We start from the raw sequence: 11,021 nt of genomic DNA, 5'->3' as shown, positions 1-11,021 counted from the left end.
ATGCCAGTGAAATACAATTTCCCAATAATATATGAACTTCACTTTCCTGCTGGTTGGATTGTGATTCCATCCCCGCTTACAAGTCCCAATTTCTGACCTGTTTAAACAAGTATTCTCTGCCTACCAAATCTGCCTGTCTCTCTCTCTTTTGGGGAGAGATAACAACGCTTCAAAGCCTTTTTTTTTGCATTTCTTCTCACGGGTTCTTGTGGTGGCCTTTTTTGTTCTGCCCCTCTGAGCAAACATGGGGCAGGATTTTGTCCAGAGGAGGGATAGTTTGGATTCTTGGAAGAAACATGATTTCCTTAATCATAAATTTTATGGAGGGAAAGGGTAGATCCAATTCCCTTTGCAGCCCTGTAGCAGTCTGTCTTGGCCTTTGCACCAGGTTTAGCTTCAGACCGTTTTGTTAGGCACATTGTGAAGTGATGTAGAAGCTGTGTGTGCACAGCTAAGGTAAAGGAGAAGAATAGTGAAGTTTATATCTGATTTTTCTTAGTAATCATTCTGGGGGAAAAGAAATGAGAAATGTAAGACATTGCATTCACAACAGAAGCGAGTCTTTAATGGATATTCTCCCAGGATTTTCTCAATTGCATTTCACCATATGTAAATTTCTGGCTTCTGCAGAACCCCATGGCAAGGATTTCAAGCTTACAATATGAAGTATAGTTATTTGAATCGGTTGTTTGCTAGTTTTGCTAGATGCTCCCTCGTTCCTCTTTTGGAAGATCCAGACTGTTACCATTCCTGCTTCGCTCCCTCCATACCACTCATCATTGCTGCCCCTTTGTAGCTCATTGCTTGAGCTCTTCTAGGCTGAGAGCACCTACTTAGTTCCTTCTACAGAAGATCAAGAACTTGCAGCAGCAGCTGTCTAGCCAAAGGGCCACGAGCGCGACTACTCAAGAATATTTAGTCCATAACAAACCCCCAGCCAGGGGATGGGATTTGTGTTTCTACACACAAATTTTTACACTTGATTTTTTCAATACATACCCTCACCAAACCTCCAGTTTAAAGCTGTTCTGTTTCAGGGCAACTGTTCTTATTTTATTTTCCTGGTTGAGAAATAACTGGCAAAAGGGATATAGTCTAACAGAAAATGTAAGTCTCGGAAAAGGTACAGTCCTAAAAATGATTTAAAAAAATTGTTTGGTGGAAAATCTGCAAGAAAAAAAATAATCAATCCAAATGTAATGACTTCATAAAGTTAAACATCCTGAGGATTTCATATGCTAGCGCTAACTGAGCCTTAGCTACAGCTACACTCTGGTACTGTTAACAAGTTATTGAGGGTAATAGTGCTGCAACTTATCAACATTTCAGTAAAGCTACGGCTTAATTTAACGATATGTCCAAATTTGCAACATAATTTTGTGAAGTAAAACTGTCTTTCCTAAGGCTGGATTTTTTTTTTCCCATTAAAATTAGTGTCACTAAGCATCTTGGCTATTGAGGTGGCTTCAGGAATTTTAGAATTCTTTTTCTAATAATAAATAATTAATAAAATTTAGCTGAAAAATATTTGCAGCCTCAGAATTGACTACACTAATACAAATGAGCTATAGGTCAAAGGTGAACTATAACAATGAAATAAGACCACTGCTAAGCATTGTATTTCTTGATTTAAATGCAAATTAATAGCTATTAATTCCCATTTTTTTTGTTAATGAGTGCTTTTTCCACTCTGATTCCAGTGTTTAAATTTCTACTGTTAATAAGGTATTTTTTAGAGATATCTCTTTGCTTTATTTTCATCATGTCAGCGGCCAATCCCACCACATTATCGAGCGCTAAAATACTGATGGATGAGTGAGTGCTTTGCTTTTGAAACCAGGTCATTTGCAATTAAATGCTAAGGCAAAAGAGGGTTAAATATTTCTGGATCGTAGGGTTTTTCACTGTTTTTTTGACAAATCTGCGCTGGAGCAGTAAGACTGGGAACTTGAGTGACTGCATAGTGCAGAACAGCTGGGGCCATATGGTGCTTTCTGCCTTGGGTAAGCCCTTCTTGTGCTGATACAGCAGTACCCTGTCAACTTGTGAACATGCAGTACCAAACAGTACTTTTTACTTGATTGTTTTCCTTCCAAACATCTCAGTCAGCCTTTTGTTTCTAGAGAACATAGACTACCTGGTAACTCATGTTGTTCAGTGCTTTACCAATATGTTTTAAGCATCATTCAGTGATTTATGAAACAATCCTTTAAATAAAGTTGAGTGAGTGACCAAAATATAAAGCAAGAAGCATCTTAGTGATGCAAGCAGTTGACATGGAAACTTGCTCAGGCCAGCAAGTATTATTTTTCCACCAAATTTTTCATAAATAATAGATGTTTAGTGTTAGGAGCAGCAAATACTCAAGTGCTGCTCTTGAGAAAGCATCCGGAATTTTTCTCTCCTGTGAAGAGGTTTTTGAGTATTTGGAGTTCAGTCCTCTGCTGGCGATAGGGAAGGGATCTTGATCTTTATGAAGGGAACTTGATCTTTATGAAGCCCTAACACTACTTTGTTGAATGCACCTCCTGATATAGTCACAGAAATGCATAAAACTTGCAAATTGCAACCTACAATATAAGTACCAATTTTTGTGGCATTTATGGCAAACTAGGCACTGTATATGTGTACTTCAAATTAAAAAGCAACAAGATAAGACCAGTGAAGATTCTGACTGCATCCATGCATCAGTTTTAACACTGAAGCTAAACATTACAAAAAGTCAGAAAAACAGTCTATAATCTGATAGTCAGGAACTGCTTGTGCTAAACCCACCTCTGTGTGCAGGTAACGACCCTGTTATTTACTGGCTGTTTACAAGGATGCTGATAAATACAGATTTCCCACTTCTGTGCTCAAAGCATCCCGGTGAGCTTTCCCACATAATGGAAGTGGTGACCTCCAGCACCTATTTTACCACGTTTCTGAGCCATTTCAGAGTGCAATTTCCTAATGTCAACTGTAGCATAAAAGATCCCATGACCTTGAATGGGATGTGTGATGAGCTACAGCCTATGTTCATTGGCAGTGTGAAGGGGCACTGGGATTCCTGCACCTTCTGTGTTTGAAGCTGTTTCCCTTCATCCTGCCTGCAGTCACAAACCACTTTGTGTTACGCCTCATGCAGGCACTAGGCAAGACTAAACTTGTCTTGTGAAAAACCAACCTCACCTGAGCTCGTGTGTCTGATCTAATAGAAATATTCTATGTTAAATACTGGTTGTGGCACTAATTAAATCCTACTCTAATTCTTCCAATTTTTGCTTGTTTTATTTCCCAACCACTCACCCCTATAAAACAATATTGACCAAAACACCCTTTGAATATGCTGCTTTGCTTAATGTGATTGCCAGTGTGTGGGGTCCGCACTAGTCTAGCTTCATCATCCCAGTGTGCACTAGATACAAAGAAGTTAGCAACCAGAAGCACAGAGCAAACACTGAAAAATGATATACAGAGACAGATCAAAGGTGTAGAAGAATAAATCAACTTTTTGTAACAGACTTGCGCTTCCTGGCATAGAAAGACTCTGAGAATCTTCCAAACTGCTGCCCTAAAGCAATCGATGAGAGAGAAAGAACACATTTTGAAGGCAAAAAAGTTGCTGTGTGTGCACAAACTGAATTACACACATCTTATCAAGGTAATCTGATTGTACCTTGAACTGTTTACAAAATTTCAGGGGGAAACACTCGAATTTGACCACTTCTCATGAAAATGCCTTTGTAAATTAAACATTATGAAATATTTATTTCGGTTCTTATCAATTTTTTAAGATACTGAGTAGCAACAGCAGGTGTTATAGAAATGTCTTGTCACCTCATTGTGGCTCTTTCTAATACAAAATATTTCAAAGAGAGGCTCCACCTTTTTGAATTCCCTTACCCCTCATGACTGAGGAGCTCTTTTGGGGTCGTTCTGCTTCATTGTTTTTGTTGGGTGTCACAGAGAAAACATGCCAGACATGGATTGAGAGAAATGGGCATATCTCATTGCTGGAGGGTACTGATCCCAAGCAAAATTCTGATATATCCGACATACATAGCTGCATAACTGGCTCAGCCAAAAGTTGTTTTCTGTGCAAATCTGAAAAACAGGAAATAATAACTCTTCTTAATTTGAACTGAAACTCAATGAATTTTAATTAGGACAGTATTTTGGGGGTACTGCTATTTGTTGTAAGCTAGTAAAACAAAAAGAAACTACGGTCCAGTAAACAGCTGCATTCTGGGACTTTCAGGATGCCTGATGACGTTTGTATTTTTATTGCCCCCGGGATGGCATCACTCAATTAGATACAAAGCTGAGATCATAAAAGGGAACATAAAGAGTTTTTCATGTAATCCTTTATTGAGTGTTTAGCTCTGGGCCAGCACAGAATTAAGATCTTTGTGTCATTGTTTTTGACAAAGAAAGCATATTGTGCACGTATTATTCTCCTTATCTAATGGAAAAGGTTTGGAGTTCATGGGGTGTTTTGTTCCCAAGAGCCTACAGAGCTGTCTCAGAATTTTATCATGATCAGATACAATATCGAATTTTTTTTACTCTTATTAATGAATTTGATATGAATAATGATATCATCACACAAACCCAAATTAATCCAAGTTTGAAAAAGCAGTTAACATTCATGCTTCATAGTATAAATTATAACTTGAGAAGGAGATAATTGTCCATTTTAGGTTTTCTTGCACTTTCTCTACAGTAACATAAGTGTTTTATCAGCTGACATAGTCTTAAAAATATTTTTTAATATTAAACATTCTTTCTCACTACTTCTTGGATTGCTCCATCAGATAGTAAGTATTATCTCGAGAGTAAAAATTAACTGAAGGCTATAGTCCCTGATTCACTCTGTACAAGTGTGACAGAAAGTTGAGCTATAACTTTGCAATGATTCCAGAACAACTTGGGTAACCTTTGGCTCACACAATATGTTGTTTTTCCCCTCCTCAATTGTGTAATAAATAAAGGATCGAGAAGTGAAGAAATGCAAATAATATTATCAGTGAGAATAACGAGACACTGAAACAGCTTTCTGAGAGATCTGGTAGCTTCGTTGGCTTAAAAGGCTTTAAAAAAGGCTTAAAAGGCTATTAATTACCAATTGGTGCCTGTCTGAATCTTGAATTCAGCTCCAGTCTGTCGAGCTCTGTTGAGGAATTATGGGATAAAATACAATGAACTTGACTGGGCTGGAGTATGAGTGCGTGATCCAAATAGCATTTCTATTTTTAAATATTCTGGGGCAATATGTACCCAAAGGAGGTTTATATATTAACAAAATTACCCGTGGAATAATTTCACAACCGGTGAGAGGTAACCCTCAAAGGGCAGAATAAAAGATAATTGGCACTGGAAGAGGGTGTCACTATAAATTGTGTCTCACCTAAAGCAGGAAAAAAATCTCACCCTCCTTCATCCTCCCACTCTCTGTCTCAGGGTTAACTATTTTATGTTAACCTCTAAAGTCAAGAACAAAAATAAATGCTGCAGCTCTGTCATTTTTCTGATGCATGAGCTTATTCTTTCTTTTGTAGAAGATACTGGGACATGGTGTCATCAGAAAATTTGGCTTTGAAAAAGTTCAGACAAAAGAAGAAATACACAAACATTGCATTAGAGGGAAACCCCCAAGAAAATAACTGGAACAGAAGCAAAAATCTCTACATTCTTACTTTCACTTCTCTACTGTCTAATGAAGACAAAAAATGTAATTTGAGTTGAAATGATCTTGCCAGTCATTGCAACTATTTATTTACCTGCCTTTCTGATAATTTATTTATCTGCCTTGTCTTCATTAATCTTTCCATTTGCATAAGACAAGTACTAGTCTCTTCTACCAGTAGCTTGGAGCACCTGCCATTTTAGAGATGCTGGAGCAAGGTTTCCTTTTGTTTAACATCGGCCTTCAAGGACAGAGTATACTGTATAATATGAAATTGTTTATATGTACAACCCAATTAAGATTTATATGCATTTTCTTCTGTTAACCAGCTTGCTAATTTGTATATTACTATTACATTAATTAAACGAAGGTGGCTACTCACCAAAATCCTTATTAAATGCTAAATCTGCTCATCTGATAGAGGTCTGTTGTTCCCAGGTATATCTGAAACATGCAGCACTGTTGGGAAAGGCAAAAGATTGAATAAAGCTAGAGACTTTCATTACCAAGTTAAGCCACAGCTGGCAACTCAGCTTCCTACGGACGCTGGACAAGATATCCCAGTACCTGAGCTTCTCCCTGTTTATAGTTATAACTACTGTACTGCTCCAGTCTTCCAGAAGAGTGGAGCAACTCCACATAATTGACATTTAAAATAGAAATGTTTGCCCAGAGAGTAATAAGAATCTCCATCCCCAGTGATATTAAGAGCTGAAACAGGCATGGCCTGGGCAAAGGGATTTAACTTCTGTGAGATGAACCACTGTTGCTTTAAACAATGTATTTTCTTCTGTGTAGTCTAATCTCTCTTTGAAATAATACCCTGTATGTGTTCTGGAAGAAAGGCTTTGTCTAGGTTTTGAGGAGCCTGAAATCACTGCAAGCAATGCCACGTTCTATGTTTTAGAAAACATATTGCTGGCACAAAATTCACAGTTGATTTTTATTTGCGAAATATCCAATGAACTCTGTATCTGAATACAGAAGACTTTTCTCCACTCTTCTCAGCTTTGCAATATCTGTGGTTTTAGTTTTTAGTAGACATAATGTGTTTATAGATGCTGCCTTCTAGGAAATGTTCAGCAACAAACAGCACCCTGCTCTCCACTGCCCTTGTCCTGAGATGCCATAGTTCATAGTAGAGCCATTGCCTTTTCCTTGAAATGCGTGCATTTTTCATCCAGCCAGGGAAAGAATTCCCCCCTCCTGCTCAGAGTGATTTTGAGCATTCACAAATGGTAGAAAATATTTTGGATAAAAGCAAAGCGCGTCCTGCTAATCTTCAGATGCTTCAAATGTTTCTGCAGAAATTATCTAAGTCTGCATACAGAGAAAGGCTGAAAATAATTTGTATGTTGGAATTGGTTGTGTGTGTGTGTATGTTCATTTACCATAAAATAATCTGCTATAACAGAAGCACCCTACTTCAAAGTTGGTGAATGCAAACTGTGATAATTAGCACAGCAATTTTTTTTAATTGCCAAAATTGCTTCCAGAATTACTTCTTAGAGATATGATTTTTTTCTTAATTTATGTTGTTAAAACTGAAATACTCTACAATGATTTAGTTTATCCATTTAACAGAGTACTTAAACAATTATTAGTGAAGGCTTCATATATAAACATAATTATATTGTCAGCATATGCGAACATATATTTTTGGTCTATTTTCAGTCATTTACTGGTTACATAGTTAGAGATTCTTTTAAGAGACCAAGAAATAAGATAATTCCATGAATGTTATAGGAATCTAACTCTGCTTTTCTGATGCTACTGTCTCTTAGGCAACAGAAGTTGCTATGAAAAATGCTTTGGCCACAGTCCCATCACAATGGGATGGATGTTATCAATATGTACATTTCAGAAAGTATCACTTTCACTTCATTTTTTCTGCTGAAATCTGACTAATATTCTGAACTTATTTTTCGTCTGAAAACTTCTCAGTTCTGTAATTTTGTAATGAGTAGTGCTGCTCTGGACTTCATTGGGTAAAAAATGTCACCCCTTAAAGCTTTGCTACCAGAAAACTTACTTTCATCCTCCATGCAATGAGATCAAATAAAATGTAAATAGACCATATCCTTTGTGCGCAACAGTGTGGAGTATCCTGTCTTCTTGGTTGTTGTGTGCAAGCACTGGAGGGAAAAATTACTGCTGTATTTGTGGAGGAAAGCCCCTCCATTCCTCATGAATGCACTACCTCTATTTTGTGGAGATTGCGGTCAGCATAGAGAAATTAGAGACATGGCCTTTGGCTTCTCTTCTGTCATCTGTCATGAGTTCCTAGGTGGTCCATCTCACTAAGTGCATCCATCTGTAACATAACAAACTGCAACACATGTGAAAAGTGTTGTTTTCCATAGAGATTGTTTCAAAATCAAATGATTTATTATTTTCTACTGCCTCACTATATTGCTTTTTTTTTTTTCCTGCTGGAAGAGTATGTTGCAAAGATAAAGACAATAACAAAGGGCTTGTAGTATACTCATCCCTTGCGCTTAGGTGAGTTTTATGGAGATCGTGGGTCCTCAGCTATGTTCACAAAGCAGGACTTTACTGGGGAGAAGCGAAGGGAACATCCATTATTTTATTAGTGCTTTCTAGAGAAGCATGAGCTCACAGTGCAGGAAACTGGCCAGACAACTGCAGGGATACTTCATATTCAGTTTAATGCTGCCTATAGCTTATATTTACACGCTGGCTTTCTGATACCATGTGAGGCAAAGGTGAGATGTAGGACCTCCCGTTTCTCCAGCCCGATTTGTCTGTCAGCCTTGTCCTAAATTTAAGATACAGGTTTACTGAATGCAAAAGGAAGAATCGGAAATGCTGGCAGTTAAGCAGAAGAACATCTTGTGTTTATTTTTAGTTTGAAAAAGTGGATTTTCTCTTCCATATGCTGAAGTTCTGCTGTCAGAGCCCTGCTGCTCAGGTGAATGTTATCAAAACCTTTGTGAACAAGTAAAGGTTAGCCATTCTTAGATGGACCTTTGGCTTAGCTTCTGACCCTTTCATGGTTATATTTGACAAGAAAGTTTCATAGAATAATGAATGGGACAGAAATGTAGTCAGGATAGATGAGAGCCATGCTCTGGCCTGAGGGAAGCTCTCGAAAGCTCTTTCCCAAAGGAGGCCTTCTTCTCTTTAGGCTACGCTTCACTCTTGCCTCCTGTAAGCTGAACCCAAGAAGCAGCTTTACTGCCCCTGAGAACTTCTGCCTGTCAAAGCCAGCAGACTCTTAGCGTTTTAGTTTCCTTCATGATTGACACCTGCCAGATTCAGAAAGATGTGCTGCTTTTCAGCGTCCCAGAATTCTGCTTGACGTTTCTGAGCCAAAGCATATATTTGTTCAGAATCACACATGCCTCCTATCTTTATTGAACATCTATTTCAGACCAAAATGAAGACCATGGTCCCCAAAGACCGTGAAAGAAGTCTTGTGAAATGTTAGATAGGAATAGCACAGTACAGGGAAATGTGTAATGCACATAGCTGATCTTTGGCTGACTTCTCTCTGTGGGATAATACTGTCTGTATATAAACACTGTGTTGGACTCCTTACCAGCCACAAATGTTCCGCTTAAGAAGAATTAATCGTGACCCTCTTAGGGAGATGTTGAACAGAGTGGTTTATGGTGGAATTCATCTCCTCTAACATGAGATCTGTCAGGTGTACATCAGCTCTGAGCTGTTCGTCCTGGCTATCATTACTGACAAAGCAACACTGTTATGGGATGATCCCTATCCTCCCAAAGCAGAAGTGTAAAATGTTGAATGTGTTGCCCTTCAGGAATGCCAGTTTCTCCCCTTTTGTACTGAAGGGAGCCTAGATAATCAGCTCTGATGTTGACGTGGACCAAAAGATTGGGCTTTCAGTGTGGAGATAAACCAGCTGTTACTGGTAGAGCCAAAGACTCTCAAGAATTTAATTTTCCTTTAAATTTAGAGTCCAGTGATAGTCCTGTAGGCTCTATCTATAAAAAAAAATCATGTCAGAAAAAGTATTCTTAGGTGAGCATATGACATGTTTATTACCTGAGTGTCTGGGGAAGAAAACCCAGTATGTAGTTTTGTGATATATTCCCAGCATTACCAGATATATTTAGCCTTTGCAGGTTTTCCTGCGTATGCCTGTGTGAAGGACAGAGATTTTTGGACTGATGTATTGACGCAGGATGAACTCAGGTGCTCTTCACTTTGACACTGCATAGGAGAGCTTTCCATGGATAGCATCTGGTTTGTCCTTTCCATCCCACACATCCTACACCTGTGATCAGCAGCACCTAACCCAATGCACACCACAGATGCTATAGGTTTTCTTCTCTTTCTGTCAGCCTCAGTTTTAATATATATTTCCCATGGCATGAGCAAGCCTGGAGGGTCTCCTATGATGCTCTTTGCAAACCATATGCTTGTAATTACTGCCTTAATTGGTCTGTAGGCAACCCAACCTGCTGAGGAATGGGCTGTGTGCAGTGGATTTCCAACCAGAAATGTTTCTATGTCTCAAGCGTAATGCCTGTGATAGAGGACATGGTTTTATCATATGGCTTGCAGCTGTTGATTTATTCTGTCTAACTAGGGTTTTAGAGTGAATAATTCTCTCTATTTGCTTAATGCCAAATCATACTGCTGTGAGAGCTAGAGAAGGGGTAAGGGAACAAGAAAAATGCTGGAACCTTGTTTAATCTACTCTTATCTACTTTTCTTCCATTGGTCTCCAAGCAATTCACAAAATAGGCCAGTAATACTGCTGCAACTTCTGTGTGTCCCAGTGGAAAAAAAGTGGTATGAGTAGATGAAAAAGACAGAATCTCTTGAGTCCCAGACAACTACCCAATCTGTGACAGTATTTTGAGAAAGTCTTATTAGTCAGCATTTTTTTTCCTGTTTTCTCAGTGTTTGGTAGTGCTTGTAGATTCTTTTTTGCTTGTTTGTTTTAAATACACATGTCACTTTAAATTAGAGTAAGAAGAAAACAGTGCAAGGCAGTAGAATTCCCATATACAAGAAAAAACAAATAAAAGGACATGGGTTTATCTTTAAAACTGTTTGCATCTCCCCTCCTTCCTCTCTCCTGAACTTAAAATATCCAGCTATAATTAAATATCCTCCTTTTAAATCAGAGAATTATATTCACAGGATTGGAGAGGCCAAAAGGCAAAGCCAGGATGGGAGACCATAGTTTTCTCCAAGCCTTGTGGTGGGAAATATGGCATTACCTTTCCTCCAATCTCTTCAGACAGTTTCCCAGCAGGATACTGAACTATTTGTACCCACCCTGGTGCACAACTACAGTCTATATGCTAGATTAATTTTAATGTAGTCTATAAACTTAATCTAAAAGCACGTA

Source organism: Phaenicophaeus curvirostris, chromosome 15, assembly GCF_032191515.1.
Source record: "Phaenicophaeus curvirostris isolate KB17595 chromosome 15, BPBGC_Pcur_1.0, whole genome shotgun sequence".
NCBI classification, from domain to species: domain Eukaryota; kingdom Metazoa; phylum Chordata; class Aves; order Cuculiformes; family Cuculidae; genus Phaenicophaeus; species Phaenicophaeus curvirostris.
Note: the sequence above shows the minus strand (reverse complement) of the source record.